The 16,264-nt window shown below is 41.9% G+C and overlaps 1 protein-coding gene across 3 annotated transcripts in view; it reads right to left on the reverse strand.

Moving 5' to 3' along the window:
• The window catches only part of LOC111961246 (zinc finger protein 462-like), a 97,767-nt gene that overhangs the window by 59,951 nt on the left and 21,552 nt on the right, over positions 1-16,264 (reverse strand). The window lies entirely within an intron of this gene.

Here is a 16,264-nt window from a genome sequence, read left to right on the forward strand (position 1 = left end):
TCTGAGTCTTTAGGCCTAGCACCCGGTGTAGGCTAAAAACCTGTGACAGAAATGCAACAGAGAGATTGAGAAAAGGCTGGATTCCTCAGCTCTGACATTACTGCGTTGCACACTGAGAAGAAGATCCGTTTTTTTTTTGTTTTGTTCCATGGTTCCAAGAACAATGGCGAGATGAGGAGGGATTACTCAGTTGATTTGTTCCATTTGTATTACCTTGGGATAAGCCACAGCTGGAGTGCAGCGCCGCCATGCTGCATCCCAAAAGGCACCCTATTCCCTATATAGTGCACTAKTTTTTTGAAAAGGGCCCATAGTGCTCTGGTCAAAAGAAGTGCCCTTTATAGGGACTCGGGTGCAATTTGGGACGCAGGAACCATCAGACCGCATCCCAGTATCTACATCACACATACAAACAATTCCCTCAGATTGCATCACGCCCGAGCTCCCTCTCAAATAAGATTGAATGAATCCACTGAGAGGGAGAGGAAGGTTTGTGACTACAGTGCTATTCTGCTCCTTGGCGAAACACACAACTGATGATAATGTCAACAACACCTCCGAGCTGGTATGACCTGTCACCTCTGACCTTGGCATTCTAACTAACCAAATGGCACTGCTTGATAGTCAAACTGACTTCCGGTACTTACTCATAGCCACCAGATATATAGCCACCTCATTCATATTTCTGTTTGAAATGGATCGTTTTTCGTGTGGACCAAATGCCACAGATGTATTGTTGTTGTGAAACAAACATGAATCCAGAACTTGTGTGGCAACCACAAACACTCCAAATGGTAACCTTTCCATTCTAAAATATGTTTCAACAAATACAGTATGTAAAACGAAACAGGCCAATTTTTAGAGCATCAAAAAAAAAAAGATGGCCAATCTCAATTACCCATCTCAGTTTATATTCAGTGTCATTTAAAAAGGAAAAAAACATATTTCAACGCATTAATAAAACTGACAGAGTGAAAAGTGACTGGGGKATAAAATGGCTGTTTATGTGGCAGTTATGACAGTTTCAAATGGTTTTCTCCTCTCGTCCACCCTTTGTGCGACGACACAGAGAGACACACGGCATTACCTTGAAATGTAACTCATTAGCATTTAAACTGGTCATCACGCAATGTGCACTCTCTCTTTTTAAAATATTTTTTTATATATTATTTTATTGGATTGAACACTTTCTTTAAGCTTAACTAAAACACTAGGCCTAATTCTGCAGATAGCAGAAGCAAGAGGCAATATTTAATACATTTTCCATCCATTTGCCAGAGGTCATCTGTGCTGTGCATTTGTCTAGGCCAAGGACATGAATATGTCCATGTATTCAAAGAGGATTAATGCTTCACACTACTAGCACAGCGTAGCCCAATGAAAAATCACAACATAACATTCTGGGGGTCATTCATTGGTAAGATGTCTATAAAATTTGACCAGCCCTTATGGCAATGGCCTATAAAATCAGTGCCAGACAGTTCCTGTTCAGAAAAATAGAGAGTAGAGAGCTTACAAACGGTTGCATTGTAGAAACGCTGTTATTTGACTCGTGTTCCTATCTTACATAGCCATCCACCAGCATTCCCTTCCTTGGAGAAGCATTTGCTCTTTCACCATGAGCAGCTAACCGATCGCTGCAGGTGTACATAGCCCATCTGTAAATAGCCCACCCAATCTACCTACCTCATCCCCGTATTGTTTTTATTTACTTTTCTGCTCTTTTGCACACCAGTATTTCTACTTGCACATCATCATCTGCTCATCTATCACTCCAGTGTTCATTTGCTAAACTGTAATTACTTTGCTACTGTGGCCTATTTATTGCCTTACCTCCTCACGCCATTTGCACACACTGTATATAGACTTTCTTTTTTTTCCTATTGTGTTATTGACTGTACGCTTGTTTATTCCATGTGTAACACTGTGTTGTTGTTTGTGTCGCACTACTTTGCTTTATCTTGGCCAGGTCGCAGTCGTAAATGAGAATTTGTTCTCAACTAGCCTACCTGGTTAAATAAAGGTGAATTTAAAAAAAAATAAGGCCTAGTATTTCATGATTATTTGAAGCTCCTGCACCTGTGGCAAAATGGTGTCCTCTAAATGTAGCCTACCGGTTTCACTATACAGAAGGTATAATTTGCTAAAAAACAACCTGTTGCAGAGCTCGAAAGCCACATGACATCAGCCTTCCTCACCTATGGCTAATCAACAGACCTCTGGACAAAATGGTGTCCTCTAAATGGAAATTTGAGTTGAGCACATTCTCTCCCTTTGCCTGGTCCTGTACATGTTCACCATACAAAGGTGAAAAAAAGGAATAAACATGGTTAACCACCTGTTGCAGAGCTAAAAAAAAAAGACACATAAATGAGCCCTCCACAACTATGCCAAACCAACAGAGATCTGGTAGAAAGGGAAGAAACTGAGTCATAGGTCCATTTGTTTTGGTATTACCCCTATCATAGGTAGTTATTTGTTGGCTGCTGACCTCTGGACTTAAACCATAACAGTTGACGTTCAGTAACCAGTCTACCTCCACTGGAACAACCCTTGCCGCCTGCCAGTGTGTCCCTGAGAAGACAGCCTTACTCCCTATTGTTGTCCAGGGTCAGGTTACTGCGCCATGAAAGGCCCATCCCTGATCTGTTGGCAGCTCTCTTGTCAGAACTCAGAACACAGAACAAAGTTGCATTCTAAAGCCAGGTTCCTTGACATGGATATCAAGAAGAATCCTTTGAGGTAAAAAAAAAAAAAGAAAGAAAGGAGAAAACAGCCTCAACCTAAAATGACTACTACTACTATTTCTCTTGGTGTCAGTTTAGTGACTCCATGACAGCCACACCAAGTTAATGGATGGTATTTGTAATGCTTTCATCTACTCTGTCAGGGCTTTGACAGTCAGGCAATGAGCTGTGCGGCAGATCCTTTGAGCTTCAAGGGCAGCCATTTTAGGAGCCAGCCAGCTATGTGTGCTTAGGTGTTCAGCCAGTGCTCTCACTGCACAACATGGACCCATGGATCAGATCCTCCTCGCAGCTAGGCTGTGTCCCAAATGGCACCTTATCCCCTATGGGCCCTGGTCAAAAGTAGTGCACTACAATCGGGAAAAGGGGGGGGTAATTTGTGATGGGGCCTGAGACAGCCCAGACAGTGACTGGAGAGCTGCTGGTAGAAATCCATCTGCCCAATGTACTGTACCCAAGTCCTTCAGCCTGCCTGCCTCGGTACGGCCTGCAAAGCTCAGTAAAACCACCTCGCGCTTGCCAGCCATCCCGACTTAGCCCTTTCATTTATTGGGGACATGATCTTTTATACTTTGGGATTTATAAAATGACTGTACCCAAATAATCGAGAGGGTCGGATGTTTGGAGTGACACCACACCGTTTCTTTAACAATCCGGAAGAGAGAAAAAAATGTCTTCTAAGCTCCTCGAGGGGTTTAACAATGCAAAGCATGCCTGGACTTCCTTTTCAGAGCAAAGAATAAAATCTGCAGCCTTGGGCTTGAAGTGCCAGAGAGGAGGGGTGAGGAAAGAGGGGAGAAAGAGAGGAGAAGCATGCCAGCATGACCCGGCCACCTGGGAGACCTTCCTCTGAGCACAGAGGACAATGCCATCTGACTCGGCTCCCCAGATTCCAAAGTCTACTGACATTTGTTAATCACCAACCGGTCTCTCTGCATCGGCGAGGCCTGCCAGCAGTCACACCCTCTACTCAAACTGGGCCCGGCCCGGCGGCAGCAGCTGCTCTGTCTGAAAGAGGGCCTTTGAATAAGCCAGCAATAAGCTGATTAAGAGTACAGAGGTTTTGTCCTTAACCGTTAGTCGGGCTGGTCGCTCCAGTCCACCATCTCATGTAGTATACAGGAGAGGGAGGCCACAGATTATATTATGTGACCACAGTGGGGACACAGATTCATCTGATAACATGGATTGGGAGTATTGGACACATTGTGAACGTGTAGAGATCCTCAATTATTCACGCTTGATTGATTGAGAACATCAACATTTTACAAACAAGTAATAATAACAGCCTACAATCCGCCAGAAATCTATTCTTGTCCGTGAGAGATGACACACAACACACCGCCAGAGAGAAATCAATAAATTAGCCTGTTATTCCATATTTGAAAAGGTTTAGGCTAGAAATTACAAACATAAAAACAGATTTTGACTGTAACCCACAGGGACGATAGCCTACCTCTAGTCTTGTGCCAGTAGAAGTCACGGAGTAGAAAGCTTCTATTGTCCCAACAGCAGAGGGGAGGTTGCGTCACCAAGCAGTGAGCCTGTTCTGTTGGCCTCATGCACAAACAGGAGATAAAGGAGAGGGAGATAAAGATGGAAGCTCCCAACAGCTCTCGGGTCACTTTGTCTATGTTTTTGAAAAGTAAAAGGCTCAGCGCTCGCTCACCAATAAAAACAATATTTGATTTAAGCAGCTATTAAAAGCTTGCCGTTTCGGCCTTAATCGATGGCCTTCATCATGGCTTTTAGAAAGAATATGAAGCAAAGAAAACTGGACTACCACCTAAAAGCCAGTGCCTCATCATCAATGGAATGAAGTGGAATTATCAAATCTACTGGTATATACAGTGGGGAGAACAAGTATTTGATACACTGCCGATTTTGCAGGTTTTCCTACTTACAAAGCATGTAGAGGTCTGTAATTTTTATCATAGGTACACTTCAACTGTGAGAGACGGAATCTAAAACAAAAATCCAGAAAATCACATTGTATGATTTTTAAATAATTAATTTGCATTTTATTGCATGACATAAGTATTTGATCACCTACCAACCAGTAAGAATTCCGGCTCTCACAGACCTGCGGAGTTTTCTTAAGAAGCCCTCCTGTTCCCACTCATTACCTGTATTAACTGCACCTGTTTGAACTCGTTACCTGTATAAAAGACACCTGTCCACACACAATCAAACAGATTCCAACCTCTCCACAATGGCCAAGACCAGAGAGCTGTGTAAGGACATCAGGGATAAAATTGTAGACCTGCACAAGGCTGGGATGTGGCTACAGGACAATAGGCAAGCAGCTTGGTGAGAAGGAAACAACTGTTGGCGCAATTATTAGAAAATGGAAGAAGTTCAAGATGACGGTCAATCACCCTCGGTCTGGGGCTCCATGCAAGTATTCACCTCGTTGGCATCAATGATCATGAGGAAGGTGAGGGATCAGCCCAGAACTACACGGCAGGACCTGGTCAATGACCTGAAGAGAGCTGGGACCACAGTCTCAAAGAAAACCATTAGTAACACACTACGCCCATGGATTAAAATCGCTGCAGCGCACGCAAGGTTCCCTGCTTAAGCCAGTGCATGTCCAGGCCTGTTCTGAAGTTTGCCAATGACCATCTGGATGATCCAGAGGAGGAATGGGAGAAGGTCATGTGGTCTGATGAGACAAAAATAGAGCTTTTTGGTCTAACTCCACTCGCCGTGTTTGGAGAAGAAGAAGTATGAGTACAACCCCAGAACACCATCCCAACCGTGAAGCATGGAGGTGGAAACATCATTCTTTGGGGATGCTTTTCTGCAAAGGGGACAGGACGACTGCACCGTATTGAGGGGAGGAGGATGGGCCATGTATCGCGAGATCTGGCCAACAACCTCCTTCCCTCAGTAAGAGCATTGAAGATGGGTCGTGGCTGGGTCTTCCAGCATGACAACGACACGAAGCACACAGCCATGGCAACTAAGGAGTGGCTCTGTAAGAAGCATCTCAAGGTCCTGGAGTGGCCTAGCCAGTCTCCAGACCTGAACCCAATAGAAAATCTTTGGAGGGAGCTGAAAGTCCGTATTGCCCAGCGACAGCCCCGAAACCTGAAGGATCTGGAGAGATCTGTAGGGAGGAGTGGGCCAAAATCCCTGCTGCAGTGTGTGCAAACCTAGTCAAGAACTACAGGAAACGTATGATCTCTGTAATTGCAAACAAAGGTTCTGTACCAAATATTAAGTTCTGCTTTTCTGATGTATCAAATACTTATGTCATGCAATAAAATGCAAATTAATACTTAAAAATCATACAATGTGATTTTCTGGATTTTGTTTAGATTCCGTCTCTCATAGTTGAAGTGTACCTATTTGATAAAAATTACAGACCTCTACATGCTTTGTAAGTAGGAAAACCTGCAAAATCGGCAGTGTATCAAATACTTGTTCTCCCCACTGTACATGTCTGTTGCTGAAAATACACCTGTATAGAGCAATGTCAAAATAATAGCTAATGTTTCTCATGATTGGCTTCATGGCTAGTTCATTTTGTATAACAATAATCAGAGGAGGTGTTTGCTTACTGGTTTGCATGCTTTGAATACCTGACCTGAATACCTACCTACACTCCAACGTCTACAACGACTGTATCCCGTTCTTCACTTCTAAATAGACTCACAGCATTCCTTCAGCTAAAACCCAGCATTCAGTGACTGTGTGACCCTGTTATCTCTACTAACTACCATTAACACCAAGCAACAGGCCACCACAGCCCTGAGTGTCAGCACCAAGGACCACTGTTGAGTCACAACTTTATGTCTCCGTGGGATCTTACTAGCCTACGCTAGTGCACCTAGCAACTAAACTCTTTTAGGGGCAATCAACGTTTTTTTTTTTAAATCACCAAAATGAATAGTCTAAGTTCTTGACCATAATAACTGTAAGAGTGTATTCCCACTGGGCACACAACATCATTTCAACATGGACATTTAGGTAATATTTGGTTGAGAGGTTGATCAGTGAGATTTCAACCTTCAATCACCCGCTCAAAAACACAGCCAGAAGTATGTTGAATTCCCAARGTGTTATCACTATGCTTTCAACCATCTAAAAGCGTAACAAAATTCCAATTGATAATTTTTTTCAGATTTTCTTTTTTTAATCAGTTGCCATCTAAATGTGTTATCACTGCACTTTCACCATTTAAAAGCGCAACACATGGGAATTCAAACGGGAATACAATGTCAGATATTTTGTATTTATAGAACAACTTAATGTGTTATCACTGTGCTTCAGCAAATAGCACAACCAAATGACCTGGATTGCAGTTGAGAGTACATTAAAAACACATAGTGCAAGTGATKAYTGCTGTTAGAGATTAGGCACAGATTATTATAGCAATTGTGAAGATCTCCACAGACCTGTGACTTTTGCATGCAATCTTGAAAATGCACGATTTCTATGATTACATAAGAATAGATTTATAGTTACTGTAACCTCATAATGTGGCCATGGATGTGACTAATTTTAAAGGACAGGTTACACAATATATTTCCACAAAACTAACAACATAGATTGATGATATTCCATCTCAACGGTCTTTACACAAAAGTTGCTGAAAAAATTATTATACGCTTCTATTTTCGCAATTTTAATTACATTTATCAAAAACTCATACACCCACAATACAATGCGGCTTTGACGTCAAGAGAAGAACTGCCTGGTGGTGGGAGCATTGTACTGTTTACCTGCATGCATGTTTGGTCGAAATGCAAGTATACTGAACAAATACAGCACCAAAAGTTTGGACACACCTACACATTCAAGTTTTTTCTTTATTTTTTTACTATTTTCTACATTGTAAAATAATAGTGAAGACATCCAAACTATGAAACAACACATATGGAATCATGTAGTGACCAAAAAAGTGTTAAACAAATCTAAATATATTTTATATTTGAGATTCTTCAAAGTAGTCACCCTTTGCCTTGAATGACAGATTTGCACACTCTTGGTATTCTCTCAACCAGCTTCATTAGGTAGTCACCTGGAATGCATTTCAATTAACAGGTGTGCCTCGTTTTAAGGTAATTTGTGGAATGTCTTTCCTTCTTAATGCGTTTGAGCCAATCAGTTGTGTTGTGACAAGGTAGGGGTGGTATACAGAAGATAGCACTATTTGGTAAAAGACCAAGTCCATATTATGTCAAGAACAGCTCAAATAAGCAAAGAGAAACAACAGTCCATCATTACTTTAAGACACTTATTTGGTTACTACATGATTCCATATATGTTATTTCATAGTTTTGATGTCTTCACTATTATTCTACAATGTAGAAATGAGTAAAAATAAAGAAAAACACTTGAATGAGTAGGTGTGTCCAAACTTTGACTGGTACTGTATATAAAAGCAACATGCAAAGTGTTTCATGAACTGCAATAAAATAAATGTCCCATACGCACAAAAAGCTGATTTCTCACAAGTTCCGGGCACAAATTTGTTTTCATCCCTATTAGATAATCCATCCACCCGACAGGTGTGACATATCTAGAAGCTGATTAAACAGCATGATCATTACACAGGTGTAATTTGTGCTGAGGACAATAAAAGGCCACTCTAAAATGTGCAGTTTTGTCACACAACACAATGCCACAGATGTTTCAAGTTTTGAGGGAACGTGCAATTGGCATGCTGACTGCAGGAATGTCCACCAGAGCTGTTGCCAGATAATTTAATGTTACCTTTCTCTACCATAAGCCGCCTCCAACGTCATTTTAGAGAATTTGGTAGTAAGTCCAACCGGCCTCACAACCACAGACCATGCCCTCCCAGGCCCACCCATGGCTGCGCCCATAGATTAGGGCCTAATTTATTTATTATTTCAAATGACTGATTTCCTTATATGAACTGTAACTCAGTAAAACCGTTGGAATTGTTGCGTGTTGCGTTTATATTTTGTTTGTGTAGTGCTCCTCTCATTATAGGGTGTCCAATTAAAAATGCATATTTTGACCAATAGGTAAAATAATATATTAATTGTGTAGATAATCATCTAAGAAAACCAATGGTCGAAACCTAGTTATTGGAGTTTTTACCGGTGTAGGGTGGCCAGAATTAGGGTGACTAAATAAATGGAGGCGTTAGAAAAAAATCTGGAAATTTGCATTGCGTCAGCTAGGTTTCTTCTTCTTCTTCTTCTTCTTCTTCTTCTTCTTCTTCTTCTGTGGGTTTTATGGCAGACTAGAACCCAAAAAGGTGTATTGCTGCCACCAACTGGATTGGGTTGAAAAAACAAGGTTAAAAGAAAATCCACACGTGATAGTGAAAACAAACTTAATACACCGGCCCAAAAAAAGAAAAGTACATTGACAAAAACAACAACAAAACTCCCACTTCATCCTTCCTTCAAACCTCCATATCTCCCTAGGGAGGTGTGGCTTGTGACAATACATGCAACTCTTCCCTGCCGAGAAGTCTTTCAGTCCCAGGAACCGCTCCGCCCCATCCACAATGATATCTATTTTCCTGGACTTCTTCTCCACCTTGGCAGTGCCTTCTTAACCTTTAAAATATCAGGGTCGTGCTGGTGAAAGGCAACCCCTGCAGCCTGCAGTGAAGGCCTTTCCACCACCATGGACTCTTCAAGGTCACCGTTTGAACCCTCAACCCTTTTAACAGCCGCTGCATATTGGACAGCCCTGACTTTTGGCCACCTCAATCTCTTTCACCCTTGTCCATTGTTCCAAAGACATGGCTTCATGGTTCCCACCCCAATTGCAACATGTCACACTTTCATCACTTTTAAAACATATAGGATCTTTTCCACAWCGTGGACATCTCGGCTTCTCCCTTCTGCAAATGCTTGAAACGTGACCAAAAGCTTTACAGTGATCACACCGCATTGGTCTTGGAATAACTGCTTTGACTCTGTCGTTTATATAGCCCAACTGCACTTGAGCAGGGAGAGACTCCATATGAAAAAAAAAGAGCAGATAGATGCTTCACTTTTTCTTCATTCACCACACGATTCACCCAACGTGCATCAATCACTCCAGGAATATTTTTAATATCTGCAACATCGACTTCCCACGAGACACCAGATATTACCCTCTTGAGGGGTGCCCTGTTCCGAAGAGACACACACGACARGTCAAACTTCTCAAATCGGGTGAGACACAAGACAAGTTCCTGATCAAAAAATCGAAACAAGGCCGCCTCTCATGATCCCCACAGCCTTCACTTTACCCAGCACTCTCTCCACCAGTTTGGATATCTCAAATGGATTTTTAAAGATTGGTAATCCAACTGCTCCTCAAATAACATTCCGTACTCCTACAAGATAAGAAGGGACATTCTCATCACTGTACGCTACTTTGCTCCATTTTCCATTATTTTGGACAATAGTCCAATTCTCCTTGATTCCACCGCCATTAGATTCAAGATCCACATCAGCATTCACTTCCGCCATTAATCCCACTGGCTAACAAGCTGACGTTACCGCTGAAGATGATGACCACAACGTGTAAAATCCTCAAATGTTGTTACGAGAAACCTGCACTGCTATGTCAACAATAATAATCCTTTTAGTCTTGGTAAAATGTATTTTATAGTATAAGGAAGTGAAATTTCAACACCAAAGAGCGTTTTCACCCACTCTGGGCAGACTGGGTGGACACCCTACTCTTTACATCACTTTTCCGAATGCTTTTCCAACTTCGGTCAAATGCGGATGAAATAAAAATGTCTCCCAAAATAGAAATGTAAATTGTGATATGTTGTATTTAGACTTTTAGTTGGAAGGCTGAGGTCATTTGTACATGTAGGTGGGGGTGAAGTGACTATGCATAGATAATAAACAGCAAGTAGCAGCAGTGTACAAAAGGGAGGGGGGGGATCATTGTAAATTGTCCGGTGGCCATTTTATTAATTGTTCAGCAGTCTTATGGCTTGGGGGTAGAAGCTGTTGAGGAGCCCTTTGGTCCTAGACTTGGCGCTCCGGTACCGCTTGCCGTGCGGTAGCAGAGAAAACAGTCTATAACTTGGGTGACTGGAGTCTCTGACAATTTTATGGGCTTTCCTCTGACACCGCCTATTGTAAAGGTCCTGGATGGCAGAAAGCTTGGCCACAGTGATGTACTGGGCCATTCACACCACCCTCTGTAGCGCCTTACGGTCAGATGCCAAGCAGTTGCCATACCAGGCGGTGATGCAACCGGTCAGGATGCTCTCGATGGTGCAGCTGTAGAACCTTTTGAGGATATGGGGACCCATGCCAAATCTTTTCAGTCTCCTGAGGGGGAACTGTCTTGGTATGTTTGGACCATGATAGTTCGTTGGTGATGTGGACACCAAGGAACTTGAAACTCTCGACCCGCGCCACTAGTTTGCAAGATTTACTGTATTACAAAAGTAATAAAGCAAACAAATATTAACACTAAATCAAATCAAACTGTATTTAAAGTGCATTTAAAGTTTGATTTGAATTAGCCCTATTCTTTAACTTAGATTTTTGGTTGAGATGAAGACGTGAATCCAACATATTAATTATTAATTTGTAGACAAACTGGAATAAAAGCCAGTGGCACAGAGTCAGTGGCACAGATGGAACTATCCAAGCAGAAGATATACTATATACACAAAAGTATGTGGACACCCCTTCAAATTAGTGGATTCAGCTATTTGAGCCACACCCGTTGCTGACAGATGTATAAAATTGAGCACACAGCCATGCAATCTCCATAGACAAACATTGGCATTAGAATTGCCTTACTGAAGAGCTCAGTGACTTTCAACATGGCACCATCATGAGATGCCACCTTTCCAACAAGTGAGTTCATCAAATTTCTGCCCTGCTAGAGCTGCTCCGGTCAACTGTAAGTGCTGTTATTTTAAGTGGAAATGTCTAGGAGCAACAATGGCTCAGCCACGAAGTCGTACGCCACACAAGCTCACAGAATGGGACCGCCGAGTGCTGAAGCGTGTAGTGCGTAAAATCGTCTGTCCTTGGTTGCAACACTCACTACRGAGTTTCAAACTGCCTCTGGAAGCAATGTCATCACAAGAACTGTTCGTCAGGAGATGTACAAAAAAGTCTGCAAACAAGCAAACACCGGCCACGAACAATGTTTTTACAATACCGTGTTGGTAATAAAGCATAATTTGTTCGATCGCAACTTCTGGGGTATCTAGCTTTAGCTTGGTACCTAGCTAGCACCAATACAACCAACCTGAAAACAATGACCAGTAGAAACTGCAGTCATTTTCATTATTCTTAGCAATGATTTAGGAATCCTTGTGAGTAAGTATTAGCTAGGTTGCCACTTGTTGTTCGCCTATTGAAATTGAACTTCAGTTCATGAAAATAAATAGCTAGCCAGCTACTTAACCCTGTTGCCCACCTTATAAGCAGCCAGCTAGCTTCCTCTGGCTTGATGCTCGACCGGACCGGGTTATGTGTTGTGAAGCTAGCCACAATCAGGATTAGGCACAACTGTGAATTTGCAGTTTGCCTTCAAAATAAAAGTATATCATTGACAATGATGCAAATGAACACAAATAGTAGAATTATGCTATACTTTTATTTTGAAGGCTAACCYCAAAGTCCACTTATTGTGGCTAATCCTTATTGTGGCTAGCTTCACATAGATGGGTCCGACCACCATTKATCAAATAAGAACTGTCTTATAAATTAGGGTTATTTTAGATGAAGACACCTAGCTTATTTGACACATCAAATAACACTATTTGATGTGTCAAATAAGCTTGTTGACCAATCTTTTTTGAGACGCAAAGACACCTCTTGCACTGAGATGCAGTGCCTTAGACCGCTGCGTCCATATGTGTGTGTTAACTATTTCACTGAACTAGAATGCTTAAAAGGCCGCAAAAATGTTCAATATCGGTTATCGGCCAAAAATGTCATATCGGTGCATCACTAATTGGAATTCAGACTGAGAGCCAGGCCTAATCGCTCAACATCAGTGCCTGACATCTAGTGCAAAGCCTTCACAGAAGAGTGGAGGCTGTTATAGCAGTAAAGGAGGGACCAACTCCATATTAATGCCTATGATTTTGGAATTGGTTGATTTCAAATGCAATCTTCCAAGTTAATAATTCACATGTTGGATTCACATTTAAATTGGATTCACGTTTAAATCAAGATTGATTTGATTWAGTCCTATTCTTTAACTTTCATTTTTGGTTGAGATGGAGACGTGAATCCAACATATGTYGGCTTAGTGGGCTCATTTCTGGATGTGGAAATGATGTTTGCAAATTACATTGAAACAACATTGATTCAAGCAGTTTGTGCCAAGTGGGTTGATACAGGAKACTCACAAAATAAAGGAAACCCCCGCATAAAGTGTCTAAATAAGGGTGTTGGGCCAACGCAAGCTGCCGCTCCAGAATCTCCCATAAGATCTGGTGACTGAGACGGCCARMACAAATGGTTTACATCGTTTTCATGCTCATCAAACCATTCAGTGACCACTCGTGCCCTGTGGATGGGGGGCATTGTCATCCTGGAAGAGGCCACTCCCATCATGATACAAATGATTCATAGGTTGAAGGTGATCACTCTGAATGGCTGTGTATTTTTTGGCCCTTTACCTTGCTCTCTAAGGGTTTGAGTGGACCAAAACCATGACAGGAAAATGTACCCCACACCATAACATATACTTTGTATCCCTCAATTACTCAAGATGTTCCTTTCTTTTGGCTGGTACCTATATGTTCTTTACCATAATAACTGTAAGAGCATGTTTTGATAGTGTAGCCTGTATGTTCTTTACCATAATAACTGTAAGAGCATGTTTGGATAGGTTTAGCCCCTATATTGTTCCTTTACCATAATAACTGTAAGAGCATGTTTTGATAGTGTAGCCTTATGTTCTTTACCATAATAACTGTAAGAGCATGTTTTTGATAGTGTAGCCTGTATGTTCTTTACCATAATACTGTAAGAGCATGTTTTGATAGTGTAGCCTATATGTTTTACCATAATAACTGTAAGAGCATGTTTTGATAGTGTAGCCTGTATGTTCTTTACCATAATAACTGTAAGAGCATGTTTTGATAGTGTAGCCTATATGTTCTTACCATAATAACTGTAAAGACATGTTTTGATAGTGTAGCCTGTATGTTTCTTTACCATAATAACTGTAAAGCATGTTTGATAGTGTAGCCTTATTGTTCTTTACCATAATAACTGTAAGAGCATGTTTGATAGTGTAGCCTGTATGTTCTTTACCATAATAACTGTAAGAGCATGTTTGATAGTGTAGCCTATATGTTCTTTACCATAATAACTGTAAAAGCATGTTTTTGATAGTGTAGCCTGTATGTTCTTTACCATAATAACTGTAAGAGCATGTTTTGATAGTGTAGCCTGTATGTTCTTTACCATAATAAACTGTAAGAGCATGTTTGATAGTGTAGCCTTATGTTCTTTACCATAATAACTGTAAGAGAATGTTTGATAGTGTAGCCTATATGTTCTTTACCATAATAACTGTAAGAGCATGTTTTGATAGTGTAGCCTATATGTTCTTTACCATAATAACTGTAAGTTTATTTGTTGTGTCATTGTACTGGTAATGTCATCGCCAGTGGGATCGTGTCCTGTTTCAGTGTATAGTTGAATCTCCAGCTGCAAGAAATGGAAGCTTCGACATGATGACACAACTTGCTTTAAAAGTCCTCATAGGAACTGACCTCAAGTCTGCTGTATTAAAAACTGAAATCAAARGGTTGTTAGGTTGTGTTGAAATGGTCAAACTGTACTAAACCTTTCCACYCATAATATAGACCAGTGTTTCCCAARTCCAGTCCTCCAATACCCCCAACAGCAAATATTTTTGTTGTAGCCCCGGACAAGCACACCTGATTCTCGAGGACTGGAGTTGGGAAACACTGATAGAAACATAAACACAGAAAGTGCAGTAGGATAATATGTCAGTAGGTAAATATGTAAGGACGTAGGCCTAAATACAATACATGACCAAAAGTATGTGGACACCTGCTCTTCGAACATCCCATTCCAAAATCACGGGCATGAAATATGGAGGTGGTCCCACTTTGCTGCTARAACAGCTTSCACTCTTCTGGGAAGGCTTTCCACTAGATGTTGGAACATTGCTGCGGGGACTTGCTTCCATTCAGCCACAAGAGCATTAGTGACGTCGAGCACTGATGTTGGGCGGTGAGGCCTGGCTCGCAGTCGGCGTTCCAATTCATCCCYAAGGTGTTCGGTGGAGTTGAAGTCAGGGCTCTGTGCAGGCCAGCCAAGTTCTTCCACACCGATCTCGACAAACCATTTCTGTATGGACCTCGCTTCGCGCACGGGGGCATTGTCATGCTGAAACAAGAAAGGCCCTTCTCCAAACTGTTGCCATAAAGTTGGAAGCACAGAATCATCCAGAATTTCATTGTKTGCTGTAGCGTTAAGATTTCCCCTCACTGGAACTAAGGGGCCAAACCCAAACCATGAAAAACAGTCCCAGACCATTATTCCTCCTCCACCAAACTTTACAGTTGCACTATGCATTGGGGCAGMTAGTGTTCTCTTGGCATCCGCCAAACCCAGATTCGTCCATCGGACTGCCAGATGGTGAAGCGTGATTCATCACTCCAGAGAACGCTTTTCCACTGCTRCAGAGTCCAATGGKGGTGAGCTTTACACCACAGAAGCCGATGCTTGTCATTGCGCATGGTGATCTTAGGCTTGTGTGCGGCTGCTCGGCCATGGAAACCCATTTCATGAAGCTCCCGACGAACAGCTTTGTGCTGATGTTGCTTCCAGAGGCAGTTTGGAACTCAGTAGTGAGTGTTGCAACCAAGGACAGATGACTTTTACACACTACACGCTCTTCAGCACTCGGCGTTCCCGTTCTGGGAGCTCTTGTGGCCTAACACTTTGCGGTTGAGCCGTTGTTGCTCCTAGGCAGTTTCCACTTCACAACAGCAGCACTTACAGTTGACATGGGCAGCTCTAGCAGGGCAGAAATTTGACCAACCCACTTGTTGGAAAGGTGGCATCCTATCACAGTGCCACGTTGAAAGTCACTGAGCTCTTCAGTGAGCCCATTCTACTGCCAATGTTTGTCTATGGAGATTGCATGGCTGTGTGCTCGATTCTATACACCTGTCAGCAACGGGTGTGGCTGAAATAGATGAATCCACTAAATTTAAGAGGTGTCCACATACTTTTGTGTACATATATATATATTTATAAATAAAAAGGCCCTGAAGTCACCAGTCTGTCTGTGAATCGTCTCCAATGTGTTGTGGCTTGGGATGACATAGTTGACCACTTATATTCTTGATATAATTAGAATCACATTCCCATGTATTATTTATGTTGAACCGACCAGACTACCAGACCTAGGGCTGCTCCTGCTGGCGCTGCTGCTCCAGCCTTAACCTCCAACCCAAGGCCACAGTGTGGTAAAATAAGACAGTATAGATGACTAAGCTATCACACCTGGGTCAAATACAGTACATGTGAAATGCTTCGAAATACTTGAGGTGTGCT

The sequence above is a fragment of the Salvelinus sp. IW2-2015 genome, linkage group LG4q.1:29 (assembly GCF_002910315.2).
Source record: "Salvelinus sp. IW2-2015 linkage group LG4q.1:29, ASM291031v2, whole genome shotgun sequence".
Taxonomy (NCBI): domain Eukaryota; kingdom Metazoa; phylum Chordata; class Actinopteri; order Salmoniformes; family Salmonidae; genus Salvelinus; species Salvelinus sp. IW2-2015.